Genomic DNA, 19,269 nt, shown 5'->3' on the forward strand with positions numbered 1-19,269 from the left:
ACACCGGCGATGCGTGACAACATTCACCCGCACCTTCCACCATCGCAGGGGCACACATCTCATGGGTGACATTAACAGACAGGCTTTGGGGACACTATCTGGTGAGCACCATACAGCCACTGATGCAGGTGGAGGCAGGAACATCCAAGGACGACAACAGGCGGAGGTCTGCTTGACCCTAGGACTCAGCTGGATCCCAACCAGGTGCCTGGACAAGGTTCTCCCAGAGCTGATGTAGATAAACATAGATACATAGAAAATAGGAACAGAAGGAGGTCCTTTGGCCCCTGGAGCCTGCTCCGCCATTTATCACAATCATGGCTGATCATCCAACTTAATAGCCTAATCCTGCTTTCTCCTCATAACCCTTGATCCCATCATATCTAGCCGCGTCTTGAATATATTCAATGTTTTAGCATCAACTACTTCCTGTGGTAATGAATTCCACAGACTCACCACTCTGTGTGAAGAAATGTCTCCTTATCTCCGTCCGAAATGGTTTACCCTGAATCCTCAGACTGTGACCCCTGGTTCTGGACACGCCCATCATCGGGAACATCTTCCCTGCATCTATCCTGTCGAGTCCTGTTAGAATTTTATCAGTCTCTATGAGATCCCCCTCATTCCATAAGACCAGAAGACATAGGAGCAGAATTAGGCTACTCGGCCCATTGAGTCTGCTCCGCCATTCAATCATGGCTGATATTTTTTCATCCCCATTCTCCTGCCTTCTCCCCATAACCCCTGATCCCCTTATTAATCATGAACCTATCTATCTCTGTCTTAAAGACACTGAGTGATTTGGCCTCCACAGCCTTCTGAACTCCAGCGAGAATAATCCTAACCTAGTCAATCTCTCCTCATATGATAGTCCCGCCATCCCTGGAATCAGTCTGGTAAACCTTTGCTGCACTCCCTCGACAGCAAGAACATCCTTCCTCAGAAAAGGAGACCAAAACTGTACACAATATTCTAGGTGTGGCCTCACCAAGGCCCTGTATAATTGCAACCTGCTCCTGCTCCTGTACTTGAAACCTCTCGCAATAAAGGCCAACATACCATTAGCCTTCTTTACAGCCTGCTGCACCTGCTTGCTTACCTTCAGTGACTGGTGCACAAGGACACTCAGGTCTCGCTGCACACTCCCCTCTCCCAATTTACAACCATTCAGGTAGTAATCTGCCTTCCTGGTTTTGCTTCCAAAGTGAATAATCTCACAATTATCCAAATTATACTGCATCTGCCATTGATTTGGCCCACTTGACCTACCTGTCCAGATCATGCTGTAGGATCTTTGCATCTGCGTCACAGTTCATCCTCCCACCCAACTTGCAAACTTCGAGATGTAACATTTTGTTCCCTCATCCAAATCATTAATATATATTGTGAATAGCTGGGGTCCCAGTGCCGATCCCTGTGGCACCCCACTAGTTACTGCCTGTCAATTTGAAAAGGACCCATTAATTCCTACTCTTTGTTTCCTCTCTGCCAACCAGTTTTCTATCCACCTCAATACACTTCCCATGTGCTTTAATTTTGCACAATAATCTCTCATGCGGGACTTTGTCAAACGCCTTCTGAAAGTCCAAATATACCACATCGACTGGCTCCCCCTTGTCAACTGTAGTAGTTACATCTTCAAAAATTCCAGCAGAGTTGTCAAGCATGATTTCCCCTTCATAAATCCATGCTGACTCTGACTGATCCTGCCACTACTTTCTAAATGTTCCGCTATAACGTCCTTGATAATGGATTCAAGAATGATCCCCACTGCCGATGTTAGGTTTACTGGTCTATAATTCCCTGTTTTCTCTCTACCTCCCTTTTTGAATATTGGAATGACATTAGCTACCCCCCAATCTGCAGGGACTGCTCCAGAGTCTATAGAATCCCAGATGATGACCACTATTTCCAGAGTCACCTCCTTAAGCACTCTGGGATGCAGATTCTCAGGCCCTGGGGATTTATCCACCTTCAATCCCATCAATTTTCCTAGCACCATTTCTCTACTAATATTGATCTCCCTCAGTTCTTCCCTCTCACTAAGCTTTTCATTCTCCAACATTTCTGGTAAGTGATTTGTGTCCTCTTATGTGAAGACAGAAGCAAAGTATGTATTCAATTGCTCAGCCATTTCTTTTTGGGAAAATTTAGAAAACTCAATTCATTTTTTCCAATTAAGGGGCAATTTAGCATGGCCAATCCACCTACCCTGCACACCTTTGGGTTGTGGGGGCAAAACCCATGCAAACACAGGGTGAATGTGCAAACTCCACAGGGACAGTGACCCCGAGCCAGGATTTCAGCGCTGTGCTCAGCCATTTCTTTGTACCTAATTCCTTTATCATACAGGATAGGTCATTGTGACAATCAGGAAGGAGTCTCAGCGACACTCCAGCAAATGCAAGGCTGATTTGAGGAGTGCCAAAGCCTTCAGGCGCAGAAGATGGTACCAGCATTGCGTGGTACCCAGGCCAACACTGCTAGGGTGCCGACTGCAGTGGAAGGCCTGGATCACAATGTCCGTGCCATGAGTGGTGGTGTCCAAGGCAAGGCTGGGCGCCACGACATCATGTCCCAGTCACTGAGGGACATTGCCGAGGCACTCCAGAGCGTGGCCCAGTCACTGAGGGCCATCTCTGAGGGTGCCAACACCATGGTGCAGACAGTGGACAGTCCCCAGGACAGGCAGCTCCAGATGACTCAGAGGATTCTGGAGTTCCAGCTGCCATTGTGGAGTCATCCAGGCCCCTTTGGGCACCCTCAGCCAGGAGGAAGCTCTGCAGCCCAATCCGGGGCCTTCCACCAAGGAGACTAAGGTGGTCTCCAGTTCTTCGGAATCCCCCCTCCTGACACTGGTGCATCTCCAGGGCGGCAGGCAGGGTGGCACAGACACCAGTAAGACACCCTCCAACTCCAGGTCCTCCAGAGGAGATGTGCGAGGGAAATATTTTACACAGAGGGTAGTGGGTGCCTGGAACTCACTGCCGGAGGAGGTGGTGAAGGCAGGGCCGATAGTGACGTTTAAGGGACATCTTGACAAATACATGAATAGAGGGATACAGAGCCTGGAAATGTAAAAAGTTTTAGGTTAGAAGGGCAGCATGGTCAGCGCTGACCTGCAGGACTGAAGGGCCTGTTCCTGTGCTGTACCTTTCTTTGTTCTTTGTCTCTGCAGTTTCAAAAATACAAGAGCTTTTCTGGAGAAAACATGAGGGGGAGCAAGAGAGCAGGGCCGGGATTCTCCCCGACCCGGCGGGGCAGGGGATCCCGGCGGGATTGAGTGGCGCGAACCACTCCGGCGTCAGGCTGCCCCAAAGGTGCAGATTTCTCCGCACCTTTAGGGGCCAAGCACTCACTGTGAGGTGCTAGGCCTGCACCGGAGTGGTTTCCGCTCCACCAGCTGGTGTGAAAGGCCTTTGGCGCCACGCCAGCTGGGGCCGAAAGGACTTCGCCGGGCGGCGGAAGTCTGCGCATGCGCGGGAGCGTCAGCGGCCACTGAACTCATCCCCGTGCATGCGCAGGTGGGGTGTCTCTTACACGTCAGCCATCGTGGAGGCTGTGGCCGAAGCGGAGGGAAAAAAGTGGCCCTACGGCACAGGCCCGCCCGCGGATTGGTGGGCCCGATCGTGGGCCAGGCCGCCGTGGGGGTACCCCCCGTGGCCAGATCGTCCCGTGCCCCCCCCCCCACCCCCCCAGGACCACAGAGACCGCCCGCACCGCCTAGTCCCGATGGTAAGAGAGGTGATTCTCGCCGGCGGGACAGGCATGACAGCAGTGGGACTTCGGCCCATCGTGGGCCAGAGAATCGCCGGGGGGGGGGGGGGGGGGGGGGCGCCAACTGGCACGGCGCGATTCCCGCCCCCGCCGAATATCCGTTGCCGGAGAATTCGGCAACCGGCGGGTGCGGGATTCACACCAGCTCCTGGCGATTCTCCGACCCGGCGCGGGGTCGGAGAATCCCGCCCCAGGTCTCCAACTATGTTTCCCTTGCTCTCTGAAAATCATCCCCCTCAGGCAGAACCCAATCACAGCCTGTTACCAGGCAGAATATGGCCTTTTGGTCAATTTATTGGCCACCAGCCAACCAATCAAACCGAGTCTCACTAATCTCTTGGGTGCTGAAAAGTCTGAGTTTTGATGTCCAGAGCTCGCACAGTGCATTATATTGTAACTTTCAAGTTCTTAATTTCCCCTGCTCGACTTAAAGATATATGTCCATTAAAGATCCATGGATCAAAATGATAACACCAAAAATAAAGAATGGGAAAAAAGGGTATCAACAGGAAGGACAATTACAATTTGTTCACCGAGGTCCCTTTGTCCTGCACCTCCTTTAGAGTTTCTCTCTTTACTTTGTACTCTAGCTCCGTATTCTTCCTGCAAAAATGAATCACCTCACAGTTCCCTGCATTCAACTTCATCTGCCATTTGTCTTTCCAATCCACCAACATGTCCATGTCCTTTTGAAGTTCAAGACTATCCCCATCATAGTTGACAAAATTTAAAATCTTTGTATCACCTGCAAATTTTGAAATAATGCCTGAACACCGTAATCTAGGTAAGTAATATAAATCAAGAAGAGCAAGGATCCCAACAGATCCCTGGGGAACTCCACTACAAATGTTACACGAATCTGAAAGACAACCATTTATCACTACTCAGCCAATTTCTCATCCAGGTGCCTATTGTATCTTTTATTCCATGAGCCAGAATCTTTCTCACAAGTAGGTTGTGTGGTAATCTAGCAAATGCCTTTTGAAAATCCTTATACATCAGATCAACAGCATTGCCCTTATAAACCTTGCCATGTTACCTCCTCAAAAAACTCCAACCAGTTAGTTGAAAAAAAAATTTAGAGTCCCCAATTCATTTTTTCCAATGAAGAGGCAATTTAACGTGGCCAATCCACCTACCCTGCACATCTTTGGGTTGTGGGGGCGAAACCCATGCAAACACGAGGAGAATGTGCAAACTTCACACGGACAATGACCCAGAGCCAGGATCAAACCTGGGACCTCGGCGCCGTGGGGCAGCAGTGCTAACCACTGTGCCACCATGCTGCCCTCGAGCCAGTTAGGTCAACATGATTTTGACTTAATGAATGCTGGCTTTCCTTAATTATCCTGCACTTGTCGACTTCTGATTTTGTTCTGTAGTATAGTTTCCAGAAGTTTCCCTACCACGGAAGTCAAACTGACTGGTACTGGCTTTATCCTCATGCCCCTTTTTGAACAAGGGTGCAACATTTGCAATTCTTCAGCCCTCTGTGTCTAAGGAAGACTGGAAGATTGTCACTTCTGTCTCTACAATTTCCACTCTCACTTCCCTTGGATGCATCTTGTCCAGTCCTATCAATTTAAAATACAGACAGCCTTTCGAACACCTTCTCCTGCACTATTATAAATTCTTCTAGTGCATCAATTACCTCCTCTCTCTCTTCAGTCTGGGTAGCACCTTATTCCTTTGAAAAGACAGATGCACAGTACTCATTTAATACCTCTGCTATTTCTCTTGCCTCCACATGCAAGTCCCCCTTTTATATCCCTAATCGGCTCTGTTCTTTCTTTTATCACACGTTTTTTATTTATCTGCTTATAGAAAACCCTAAGATTCCCTTTTATGTTAGCTGCCAATCAACTTTCATGCTCTCTCCTTGCTTTTCTTCTTACTTTTTTCACGTCCCCTCTGGTCCTTCTTTATTCAGTAATCTCATTAACCCCACTCTGTGCATTCACATATAAGGACATTAACCCTGATTTCCCGTACCGGCCTCCCCGACCAGGTGCCGGAATGTGGCGACTAGGGGCTTTTCACAGTAACTTCATTTGAAGCCTACTTGTGACAATAAGCGATTATTATTATATTATTATAATTTAGGCTTTTTTCACTTTCCGCTAATTCTGGCCTCGTCTAATAATTTACTATTGCCTACTCTAATTCTTTCAAACTCTCCAAGAATTCTTATTACCTTGATACTATTTCAGGGCTGTTGTACCCTCAATAACGACGCTTAGAGAGTAAAACGGTAAAGAAGGCTTTAATAAGCTAAGAACTAGCCTGGTGCCGAGACGGGTGCTAACTGGGTGCCGCCCACAAGGCGGCCCCTTATATACGGCTCCCAGGTGGGCAGAGGCAGAGTCCCCCAGGGTTCCATGCCCGGTCTTAAAGGAGACATCACCTTACATGATGATAAGGGTACAGTAATACAGTAACCGTTCATCACATTCACCCCCTGTTTTAAAAAAAAAAGTCCGGCGGGGGTGAAGTGCCATCACAAGTCCATTCGTCTCGGTGGCCTGATCGTCCTGATCGATCTCCTCAGCTGGGGTGGTGGTGCGGCGGTCCCGGGCGTCTTAGTTGAGAGTACGTCTGTGAGCACGGTGGTCAGAGCCTTGGTCTGGGTCGGGGTAGGGGACCGGGGCACAGGGGACATAGTTGGGGCTGGGGGTAGCGGGGCCGGCGCCGGTGGGGTGTGTAGAGGGGGGGCTAGGGGGCGCGCGCGGTAGGTGCCCACAAACGGGGAGTGGGGCCGGGAGGGGGGGGTGTTGTAGTGAGTGCCGGATCCTGCAGGGGTGCTGCGAGGGAGGGGGCGTCTGTATTGGGGGATCCAGCGGGTGCCAGATCCCGGAGGGAAACCGTATCTTGCCTGCCATCGGGGTACTCGATATGGGCGTAACTGGGGTTGGCATGGAGTAATCGGACCTTCTCGACCAGAGGGCCCGTTTTATGGCTCCTCGTGTGCCTCCGGAGAAGAACAGGTCCCGGAGCCGTCAGCCAAGGTGGAAGCAAGACCCCGGAGGTAGACTTCCTGGGGAAGACAAACAATCGGTTGTGAGGGGTCTCATCCGTGGCCGTGCAGAGGAGCGAACTAATGGAGTGTAGGGCGCGGGTACGACCTCCTGCCAGCGGGTGGTTGGGAGATTTCTCGACCATAGGGCCAGAAGGACAGCCTTCCAAACTGTCGCGTTCTCCCTCTCCATCTGCCCGTTTCCCCGTGGATTATAACTGGTCGTTCTGCTCGAGGCAATGCCTTTGCTGAGCAGATACTGAAGCAGTTCATCGATCATGAACGATGTACCCCACTGTGGATATAAGCGGGGAAACCGGACAGGGTGAAGATGCTGTGCAGTGCTTTTATCACGGTGGCAGAGGTCATGTGGGGGCAGGGAATGGCGAACGGGAAACGTGAGAACTCATCGATAACGGTGAAGAAATAGGCATTGCGGTTGTTGGATGGGAGGGGGCCCTTGAAGTCCACGCTTAGTCGCTCAAAGGGCCCTGAGGCATTCATGAGCCGGGCCTTGTCGGGCCGGTAGAAGTGAGGTTTACACTCCGCACAGATCTGGCAGGCCCTGGTCATGGCCTTGACCTCCTTGGTTGAGTAAGGTAGGTTGCGGGACTTGATAAATTGAACGAGCCGGGTAACCACCGGATGGCAGAGGTCATTGTGGATGGCTTGCAGGCGGTCCTCCTGTGCGTTGGCGCACGTGCCGCGGGACAGGGCATCTGGGGGCTCGTTGATATCGTACGTGTAGGTGGAGAGTTCAGTCCTCCACCTGAAAATGTTATCGTTTTTTATTTTGCCCCGTTGTGCATTATCGAACATAAAGGCGACCGACCGTTGGTTGGTGATGAGGGTGAACCTCTTACCGGTTAGGTAGTGCCTCCAGTGTCGTCCAGCCTCCACAATGGCTTGTGCCTCCTTCTCGACTGCAGAGTGCCGAATCTTGGAGGCGGTGAGTGTCCGGGAGAAGAACGCGACTGGTCTGTCTGCCTGGTTGAGGGTAGCAGCCAGGGCGATGTCTGACATATTGCTCTCTACCTGGAAGGGGATAGTTTCATCCACCGTGCGCATTGCGGCCTTGGTGATATCGGCGTTGATGCGGTTGAAGGCCAATCGAGCCTCAGCCGACGGGGGGAATATCGTGGTCTTTATGAGTGGGCGGGCTTTGTCCGCATATTGGGGGACCCACTGGGCATAATAGGAGAAGAGTCCCAAGCACCGTTTCAGGGCCTTGAGGCTGCGGGGAAGGGGGAGTTCTTTAGGGGGCGCATGCGGTCGGGACCGGGACCTAGGATCCCGTTTTCCATGACATAGCTGAGGATGGCTAGCCGGGTTGTGTGGAAAACGCATTTTTCCTCGTTATCGGTCAGGTTGAGGGCTCGGGCAGTCTGGAGGAACTTTTCGAGGTTTGTGTCATGGTCCTGCTGGTCATGGCCACAGATGGTGACATTGTCCAAGTACGGGTATTTAGCCCGCAAACCGTACTGGTCCACCATTTGGTCCATCGCCCTTTGGAAGACAGAAACCCCATTTATGACGCCGAAGGGGACCCTGAGGAAGTGGAAGAGCCGGCCGGCTGCTTCGAAGGCAGTATGGGGCCGTCTTTTGGTCAGATGGGGAGCTGGTGGTAGGCGAATTTGAGATCGACCGTGGAAAATACTCGGTATTGGGCGATCCGATTTACCATTTCTGCTATGCGGGGAAGGGGGTACGCATCGAGCTGCATTAAGCGGTTTATGGTCTGGCTATAATCCACGACCATCCGTTTCTTATCCCCGGACCAGACTACCACCACTTGTGCTCTCCAGGGGCTGTTGCTAGCCTCGATGACCCCCTCTCCCAGTAAACGCTGGACCTCTGACTTGATAAAAGTCATGTCTTGGGCACTGTACCGCCAGCTCCTGGTGGCGACGGGCTTACAGTCGGGAGTGAGGTTCGCGACTAGAGAGGGGGGTGCGACTTTCAGTGTAAATGGGTGCAGAGAGTACAACAGAGGCCAAAATTGGCTTTATACCATGTTGGAAGAAATATAGGGATGATATGCAGTTTAAGCAATCCACATTGGCATTTATATGTAGCAGTTTGGCCCTTACCTTCTTGCTGTCTAGTTCAATTCTAAGCAAAGTGTGAAGTATGCCTGGCATCGTTTAGAGACTTTGCACAAAGATCTGTAATCATTCTGCTCTCTGAACACTATTGATCAATACTGATATTCTCAGTTGCTCTACACACTAAAATATAAATTGATTAGTTCATGCAAGGGCATCAGTGGTTTGCTAAGCTTAACAAATTTCAATTGAATGTCATGGTTAGATGTGCAAAAAAAATGGTGCTGCTTCAATCAGCAGCCCCCTACCCCCCAATCTAATGACCACAGTAGAATAGATGCAACTTAAATAAAAACTTGCAAAAATGTAAAAAAATTGAACTTTCTGGGACATATGTGCCTATGGTGAAGTTTGCTGGTGCAATTATGGAGTGCTTAAACTCATTTGGCAGAGGGCTGGGATGGGCTATATCGGACGAGGAAACAGGTTCTAGTTAGGAAGTATGGACAACTAATAATGGGGAACTGGGTCAAGCAAAGCTATAATGTGTCTGCATGGGTTTCCTCCGGGTGCTCCGGTTTCCTCCCACAGTCCAAAGATGTACAGGTTTAGTGGATTGGCCATGCTAAATTGCCCTTAGTGTCCAGAAAAAGGTGAGGTGGGGTTACTGGGTTATGGGGATGGGGTGGAGATGTGGGCTTAAGTAGGGTCCCCTTTCCAAGGGCCGGTGCAGACTCGCTGGGCCGAATAGCCTCCTTTTGCACTGTAAATTCTATGATTCTATTTGGCATGGTCTTCACTTGAACAGTGCTGGTACCAGTGTTCTGGCAAGTCATATGACCAAGGAAGTAGAGAGGGCTTTAAACTAAAATACTGGTGAGAGATCACATGAGGGAGGTTTTGTTACATTACTGGGAAAGGAAAAAGCAATGGAGCAAGATAACACTAAGGGTAATGGTAATCAGAGATTCACAGGAAGGGACAGTACATACAAATGTAAGAATGTAATAATAATAATCTTTATTATTGTCACAAGTAGGCTTACATTAACACTGCAATGAAGTTACTTTGAAAATCCCCTAGTTGCTACACTCCGGCACCTGTTTGGGTACACAGAGGGAGACTTCAGAATGCCCAAATTACCTAACAGCACGTCTTTCGGGACTTGTGGGAGGAAACCGGAGCACCTGTAGGAATCCCACGCAGACACGGGGAGAACGTGCAGAATCCACACAGACAGTGTCCCAAGCCGGGAATTGAACCTTAGATCTTGGCGCTGTGAAGCAACAGTGCTAACCACTGTGCTTCCGTGTGCTAGCCAGAGTTTGAAAAAATAGTAAAAAGACCAAACTAAAGGCTCTTTATCTGAATGCGCACAGCATTTGGATGAATTGACAGCCGAAATAGAAATAAATAGGTACCTTAAGCCATTACAGAGATGTGGTTGGACGGTGACCAAAGATGGGAACTGAATATTCAAAGTCGCTTGACATTTCAAAAGGATAGGAAGCTAGGAAAGATGGTGGGTAGCAGTGCTAATTAAGGATGATATTAGTACAATAGTGAGAGCTGATCTTAACTCTAAAAATCAAGATATAAAATTAGTTGGGTAGAGATTAGAAATAACAAAGGAAAGAAGTCACTGGTGAGAGTAGTTTATAGGCCCCATAGTAGAACAGAGTATACAGAAAGAAATAATGGGGGCTTTTAAGAAAGGTACCACAACAATCATGGGTTATTTTAATCTACATATAGACTGGATGAGTCAGGTTGGCAAAGGTAGCCTGGAAAATGAATTCATTGAGTGTATTCAGGATAATTCCTTGGAGCAGCATGTTTGAGAGCCAACCACAGGGCAGACTATTATTGACCTGGTAATGTGCAACAAGACAGGATTAATTAATGACCTCATGAAGGAGCATTGTGGTAGCAGTGAACACAATATGATTGAATATTGTGTTGAGTTTGAGGATGAGAAGTGTAGACCTGATACTAGTGTTTCAAACTTGAATAAAATCAATTACAAGGGCTTGAAGACAAAGCTCGCCAAAATGAATTGGTAAATTAGACTGATACACAAGAGATGCAGTGTCAGACATGTAAGGAGATACTTTGTTACACTCAGCAAAGAAACATTCAATGAGAAAGAAAGAATCCAGGAGAAGGACACATCATCCAAGGATAGTACCAAATTGAAAGAAACATTCAAAATCTGCAAAGGTAATCAGTAGATAGGAAGATTATCAGATTTTAAGAACCAGCAAAGAATGACTAGAACGTAGAACATACAGTGCAGAAGGAGGCCATTTGGCTCATTGAGTCTGCACCGACCCACTTAAGCCCTCACTTCCACCCTATCCCCGCAACCCAATAACCCACCTAACCTTTTTTGGTCACTAAGGGCAATTTATCATGGCCAATCCACCTAACCTGCACGTCTTTGGACTGTGGGAGGAAACAGGAGCACCCGGAGGAAAACCACACAGACACGGGGAGAACGTGTAGACTCCGCACAGACAGTGACCCAGCGGGACTAGAAAAATAAATAAAGTGGAAATAATTAGAATATGAGCGAAAGCTAGCTAGAAAGATAAAATGCAGATAGTAAGAGTTTCTACTAGTACTTAAAAAGGAAAACAGTAACTAAAGTGAATGTTGGTCTTCTGAAGAGTGAGTCTGGGGAATTAGTAATGGGAAAATAATAAATGGCGGAAGTATTGAACCAATTTTTTTTGTCTGTATTCACTGCAGAAGATACATATAACACCCCAGAAATACTTATCAATCAAGAAGCGAAAGGGAGGAGGAATCTAAAACAATTACAATCATTAGGGAAAGAGTACTATCAGAACTAAAGACTGGAATTCCCCAGGACCTGGTGGTTTGTATCGTAGGGTGTCAAAATAAGAGGCTGTTGAGAGAGTAGAGGAATTGGTTTGAATTTTCTGAAATTTCTGGGAAACTTGCGGGCAGCTGCAGTTTCTCTCCAACACCAGGAGCGCACGGTAGAATTCTTCCAGTGATTCCTCAGGGATTTGTCGCCTCGTCACTAGCAGATGTCGGGCATAGACCTGGTTTACAGGGCGAATATAATGTCCTTTCAGTAGCTCCATTGCTGCGTCGAAATCGTCCGCATCTTCGATGAGGGTATAGATTTCTGGGCTCACCCTCGAGTGCAGGACTTGAAGTTTCTGTTCCCCTGTGGGTGTGTTTTCGGCCGCTCCGAGGTATCCGTTGAAACACGCCAGCCAGTGCTTGAAGGTTGCCACTGAGTTTGCCGCGTGGGGGCTGAGTTGCAGACACTCCGGCTTGATTCAGAGTTCCATTCTTTTAAATCTAGCGTATTAAATTGATGCGCGATCAATAACCTCAGAAACAAGATTGGAGACAATTGAAGGCTTTAATATGCTAGATGTTTCCCCCAGCAGCGCAGGTACAGAAGAAAACTGCTGTGGCAGCATGGGCTCTTATACCCCGCCTTGCAGGGCCAGGCTAACATACAAGCTTATCCAACAGGCACAAGTACATTCTCCACCAATGGTATTCCGACATTACTAGGTACCGTAATGTGGGCACCCTCCCACAATCTATCATTCGATCCAGTAAATAAATGTGTGTGGAGAATGGCAAAGGCAGCACAAGCCCCCTCCATGCTCACAGTTATGGAGACTATGAAAATAGAATTAGCACAGTAGGAGACATCTGGTTCGACCCCCAAGCCATTAGTCAGAACAAAGAAGTTAGGGAAGTCCTGCAGTGACACAAAGCAGCATTTGCACAGCACAAGCACGACTGTGGCAAAATCACTGGCTTGGTGAACATTACAGGTCCCGACCCCAGACCCCAAAAGCAGCACAGTTTTCCCCAAGAAGCAGAGGGAGAAATCTCAAAAGTTATACAGAGTCTGCTTGATCCAGGCGTACTTTGATCAGTAGCCTCCACGAACAATGCCCCAATTTGGCCCATCAGGAAACCCGATGGATCATGGCGACTGACCATTGATTATTGGGAACTGAACAAAGTAACCCCAGTAGCAGCCCTCACCATAGCTACGAGTCCCAAGACCATGCTCAAACAGGGACTAACATCAAATTTGTTTTTGATTTTGGACATTAGCAATGGCTTTTGGTCCATTCCATTGGATAAAGCATGCCAATATAAATTTGCTTCACCTTCCAGGGACAGCAACATACGTGGACGTGCCTTCCACAAGGCTTCCACAATTCCCCCTCCATTTTCCACCGGCAGCTGGCAAATGGTATAGCAAAATTTTCCTGACCCGATTGTCTGGTCCAATATTTAGATGATTTGCTTTTACAGATGGGCACAAAGGGAGAGCACATTTCACTTCCCGTCGAACTATTAGGACTCCTACAACTAATTGGCTGTAAAGTGAACCCCAAGAAGGCCCAGATTTTACAGGAAAAAGTGATTTACTTAGGGACAGAAATCACACATTGCAAACGCGAGATCGAGCAGAAACGAATCGACTTGATTGTCAAATTACCCCTGCCCCATAATGTCACAGCCCTTCGGTCATTTCTCGGACTGGTTGGCTGCTGTAGAAACCACATCGACGGTTTTGCCACAAAAGCAGCGCCCCTATCCGAAATTCTCAAGAAGCAGGCACCTTGGGAATGGCTTCCACAGCACACGGATGCATTGGATGCATTAAAAAGAGCCCTCAGCACAGCCCCCGCATTACAGGTCCCAGATCCACTCTCCCCGTACGCAATTGAAGTTGCAACCACCGACCGAACCCTTTCGGCCGTGCTTCTCCAAGAACGCCAAGATCGATTATGCCCCATGGCATATGCCTCACGTGCATTAGATCCAGTAGAGCAAGGATTTTCTGCCTGCGAAAGGCACCTGCTCGCAGTTTTTTGGGCAGTACAATACTTCGCCTACATTACAGGACTCAACCCCATCACCATTTTAACTGAGCAGACCCCAACACAACTCCTACCTGATGGTAGACTGAAGGATGGCACAGCTTTCCAGATCCGCGCAGCCCGTTGGACCCTTCTCTTACAGGGGCGGGACATAACAGTTAAGAGGACAAAAACCCACACTTTCCTCCCTGACAATTTACGCTATGCAGGCACTCCACATGAGTGTGAAATAATATCTACCAAGCACAATACAGGACACTTTGTACCAAAGTCAGCTCCCCCGAAACCAGGTACTACACCTCAGAGACCCCCCAGCCCACAGACACATACGCACCCCTTATGATCTATGTGGATGGCTCCTCCACAGTTTTAAACGGAAAAAGGATTACCGTTGCGATATTTATGTAGAGGACGCGCAGGGTCGCGCCCCAGAAGAGATATTGTTAAAATAGCCATATTGTTAATTTAGGCTCACAGGCAGCAGAGCTATCAGCCATAGCTTACATTATAGAACACCCCGATTTGTTCCCGACCCCAGCCGACATATATTCTGACAGTTTATATGTCTGCAACAGTTTGACCGAATTCCTACCCCAGTGGGAATCCAGAGGATTTGTTTCTGCAGACGGAAAGCCCCCACCCTCAGTCCCATTACTCCAGCATATCCTAAAGACAGCCAAAGATAGGAAATATGGCATTATTAAAGTTCATAGCCACCATTGTTCTTCTCCCCCTGGTAACGTTAAGGCAGATGCCCTAGCAAAGGCAGATTCAAGACATGGTCACTTTTGGAACCCCCCCAAGAGTGCCCCAGTACTCGCCGTTCAGGTCTCACAGACCAACATTCAGGATTTAGCAAAGGCCCAAAAAGAAGACACACAGCTTAGAGAAGTTTTAAAAGGCAACTTCCCAGCCCCCTATGATAAATACAAAAACGCGTTGACAACACATGACAGTGTTATTTTAAAAGACGGAATTTATGCAGTCCCCAGCCAGGACAGGAATCAAATTATTTGCCAATTCCATGACATCCATGGACATCAAGGCATAGAAGCCACCCTAGCCCACCTCAGACCTCTCTGCTGGTGGCCCGATTTAAAAGCCAATGTGACACACTACATTGAGAACTGCTTAATCTGTGCCCAGAACAATCTGAACAGATACGCAAAGAAAGATCAGCTAAGTCACACCCGCTCCGTTAATGACCCCTGGACGAACTTGCAAATTGATTATATAGAACCCCTACCCCCCTGCAGGAATGGTTTCAAGTATGTGTTGGTGGTCAACGACACCTTCACAAAATGGTTGGAAGCCTTTCCATCCAGAACAAACACAGCCAAAATCCTCACTCAGCACATCTTTACAAGATGGGGACTTCCACGCAGCATAGAGTCCAATCAAGGCTCCTAATTTACAGGACAAGTGATGAAAAATGTCCTTACAATTTTCAGAATCAAACAAAAATTCCATATTGCATACCACCCTCAATCAAGCGGCATAGTAGAAAGAATGAACAGGACTTTAAAAGCGACCCTCAGGAAAATGGTGCAACAACACAAGAGCATCTGGGACTCAGTTCTCCCCTTTGCACTAATGTCCGTAAGAAACACGGTATCCACATCGACAGGATACACCCCACAACTCATGACCGGACGTCCCATGAAAGGGACAGAATATTTGTTAGGACTGGATTTGGCCAGCCCCACAATCACTGCCCTCACCCAAGAGAAAGCAGTTCAAGAGATTTTAGAGAATGTGAAAGCAGCTCAGCTTGCAGCAGCTGTTAGACTTGGGACACGCAAGAAGCAAAGCAAAGTTTGCTTTGATAAGACAGTACACGCCACAGAGTTTGTAGTAGGGCAGCAAGTCATGCTATCCCTATACAACCCCAGTTCATTCGTTGACCCCAAATTTGCCGGACATATCCTAATGGCAAGTCTGCGTGGTTCCACATAAACCAGCTTAAGGCTTATGGCTCGCAGAACAACCATGCAAACCACACCTCGCTTGCAGCAGCAAATGAGCACGCCCCGCCCACGAACGACTATTCCTACCCTCCCCCAACCTGTCCAGCCCATCCTCAGACACGACTACGACTCCACCCTCAGAGGCACGACTCCGCCTCTCCCTTCCTCCAAGCGACAGCGATAGCGACAGCGAAAGCGACAGCCCCAGCACACCACACTACGATTACACCCCTGCACCAGGACCCACTCCCAGCGACTCCGAACAAGATTCCAGCAACCCCTTTGAGATCACATACATTAAAGCCCCTGATCCAGACCCACCGCCTGGCGATTACGGATTGCCCCCTAGCAGCTCCAACCTCGCTACGAAACACTGGCACTGAGACAATTCGTTCAGACTCATCCGGAACGATGAGATGGACCCCTATTCGCCCCTAGCAGCTTTGGTACAACTACTCCAGTCACGAGTATGGCAACCGGGAGAAGAGTCTGACTCCCACCAAACAAGCCCCTTTGCGACTCTGTTCGCTATAGAGCAATGAGGTGTCCAGATTATGGTGAAAAGGAACCGATGGAGAGTTGCGGTGTCCTTTCTGATGGAACTTGCACAAATTTTGTTATGTTTGTGCGTTACAGTAAATGTTTGTTACTGTGTATGTTAAATGTTGTTTGTGCGCTTGAAGTTTACCCTTTTGATGCCAAATGGCTGTTAGAGGAACTAGTTTGTCCGCTGACAACCGATCACAAAAGGCAACCCCCACGACGACCACAAATTCTTACCGTTCTTGCCCGGTCACTCAGGCAGTGGAGAAACGGCACTGGTCCCCGCCCTGCCTGAGGACTCCCATCCAGTCAGCTACACTCGGGTAGAGCGCATACGGCACTGGTCACTGTCCTACCTGGGGTTTCTACCCATTCTTGCCCCGCCGCAGCCTATAAGCACCCCATTTGGAACTTTTGGTTTAAAACTCTTTTGTTTGTTTTACGGCTACCCTTAGGTTGCTTTCCATATGCTATTTACATCCTCAAACACTGGGATGGTACATTCACCGCATCGCCCACACAGGCTGCGAGATGGCTCGCGCTGTGTCAGTATTTTTTTTCTCGGATGTCTTGTCCCAAATATTTGGTTTTAAAAAAATAAAAAATGAGGGGGTCACAGATGGTGACCAATTATAATGGGTAATTGGCAATAAACGGACAGACAGACAGACATACGAGATCTTAAACAAGATAATAACAGAAATTATGCTTGTGTCCACAGAACTCCGGAACCACAGAAGCCTCAGGAAGATTACGAAAGAAAGAAGAAGAACATGAAGACAACCATCATAGTCTACATTTGGATCTTCGCGGGATCACTACAGTTGCGCATGGACGCGACCCCCCTAACCCCTACCACACAGGCCGTGAATGTTTCCTATCCCTGCCATACACTGTACCCAGAGATAGCAACCGATCCACCAACCTGGTGTGACAAGTTCATTACTTGGTGTTCCCTGTCCTACGTTGTAGAAACACTATTAGTCATTGCAATAATCTGCAGTGTTGTTCAGACACTAAAGCTTAGGAAATGGCAGAGGAAAGCCTCCCGCACTCCGGTATACACATTCAGATCCCCTATTTTCGGACTTCAACAAACCCCCCACTCTCTTTAATTGAATTAAAGTGCATCGACCGTTTTCTTTTGTGTTTGTTTGTTCTAATAAAAATGTAAATCTCTGTGCTTGACTGCCAAGCCACAGAAACATGTGTTGCTGCTATTGTATAGTTTAAAATGTTGTACATGCTTTTCATTGATTAAGGGTAGTTTAGTTAAGGATAGTTTGAGTCGATTTCGGCGGGAGAACAGTTGGTGAGTCAGTTTCAGCGGGAGCAGTGCGGAAGTGGCTGCTGGGAGGTAAGTCTGTCCTTTAAAAGCACTTGTCTTTGCAGGGGCAGGCCAGTCGATTTCGGCGGGAGTGGAGCTGGCTGGTTAGTCAATTTCAGCAGGAGCTGAGAATTTAAAAAAAAAAAAATTTTTAATTAGTGTTTTAGGCGGGAACAGGAAGTCGACCCGCGGACGTCTGGGAAGACCCTCACCAATAAATTCTGGTGGAGAGGAAACCCGAGACACTACACGTGTAGTGTCTCCCACCCACCCTCCTCCTCTAACCTAATAATAAAACCCATTGGTCTGAGGTAAGTACCATATTTTATTATATTATTATTATTTTTTATAAAAAATTTAATTTAGTTGTTAGCCAGATCTTGGTAGAAAGTTAGAGGAATGGCAGGGAAGGGAGTGCAATGTTCCTCCTGCAGGATGTTTGAGGTGAGGGATGCAGTTAGTGTCCCTGCTGATTTTACCTGCAGGAAGTGCTGCCATCTCCAGCTCCTCCAAGACTGAGTTAGGGAACTGGAGCAGGAGTTGGAAGAACTTCGGATCATTCGGGAGGCAGAAGGGGTCATAGATAGCAGCTTCAGGGAATTAGTTACACCAAAGATTGGAGATAGGTGGGTAACTGTAAGAGGGACTGGGAAAAAGCAGTCAGTGCAGGGATCCCCTGCGGTCGTTCCCCTGAGAAACAAGTATACCGCTTTGGATACTTGTGGGGGGGGGGGGGGACTTACCAGGGGTAAGCCATGGGGTACGGGCCTCTGGCACGGAGTCTGTCCCTGTTGCTCAGAAGGGAAGGGGGGAGAGGAGCAGAGCATTAGTAATTGGGGACTCTATAGTCAGGGGCACAGATAGGAGATTTTGTGGGAGCGTGAGAGACTCACGTTTGGTATGTTGCCTCCCAGGTGCAAGGGTACGTGATGTCTCGGATCGTGTTTTCCGGGTCCTTAGGGGGGAGGGGGAGCAGCCCCAAGTCGTGGTCCACATTGGCACTAACGACATAGGTAGGAAAGGGGACAAGGATGTCAGGCAGGCTTTCAGGGAGCTCGGATGGAAGCTCAGAACTAGAACAAACAGAGTTGTTATCTCTGGGTTGTTGCCCGTGCCATGTGATAGTGAGATGAGGAATAGGGAGAGAGAGCATTTAAACACGTGGCTACAGGGATGGTGCAGGCGGGAGGGATTCAGATTTCTGGATAACTGGGGCTCTTTCTGGGGAAGGTGGGACCTCTACAGACAGGATGGTCTACATCTGAACCTGAGGGGCACAAATATCCTGGGGGGGAGATTTGTTAGTGTTCTTTGGGAGGGTTTAAACTAATGCAGCAGGGGCTTGGGAACCTGGATTGTAGTTTTAGGGTCAGGGAGAATGAGAGTATAGAGGACAGGAGCACAGATTTGACGTCGCAGGAGGGGGCCAGTGTTCAGGTAGGTGGTTTGAAGTGTGTCTACTTCAATGCCAGGAGTATACGAAACAAGGTAGGGGAACTGGCAGCATGGGTTGGTACCTGGGACTTTGATGTTGTGGCCATTTCGGAGACATGGATAGAGCAGGGACAGGAATGGATGTTGCAGGTTCCGGGGTTTAGGTGTTTTAGTAAGCTCAGAGAAGGAGGCAAAAGAGGGGGAGGTGTGGCGCTGCTAGTCAAGAGCAGTATTACGGTGGCGGAGAGGATGCTAGATGGGGACTCTTCTT

The 19,269-nt window shown here is 48.5% G+C and overlaps 1 long non-coding RNA gene across 2 annotated transcripts in view; it reads left to right on the top strand.

Annotated features, from left to right (window-relative positions):
- Positions 1–17,432, top strand: part of LOC140424985 (uncharacterized) — a 70,268-nt gene extending 52,836 nt beyond the window's left edge. For both annotated transcript variants that reach the window (XR_011947737.1, XR_011947738.1), the window contains exon 3: positions 16,959–17,432. This is a non-coding gene — a long non-coding RNA (uncharacterized lncRNA). The remainder of the gene's footprint in view (positions 1–16,958) is intronic.
- Positions 17,433–19,269: the final 1,837 nt, after the last annotated feature.

The sequence above is a fragment of the Scyliorhinus torazame genome, chromosome 6, assembly GCF_047496885.1.
Source record: "Scyliorhinus torazame isolate Kashiwa2021f chromosome 6, sScyTor2.1, whole genome shotgun sequence".
In the NCBI taxonomy this organism is placed as follows: Eukaryota; Metazoa; Chordata; class Chondrichthyes; order Carcharhiniformes; family Scyliorhinidae; genus Scyliorhinus; species Scyliorhinus torazame.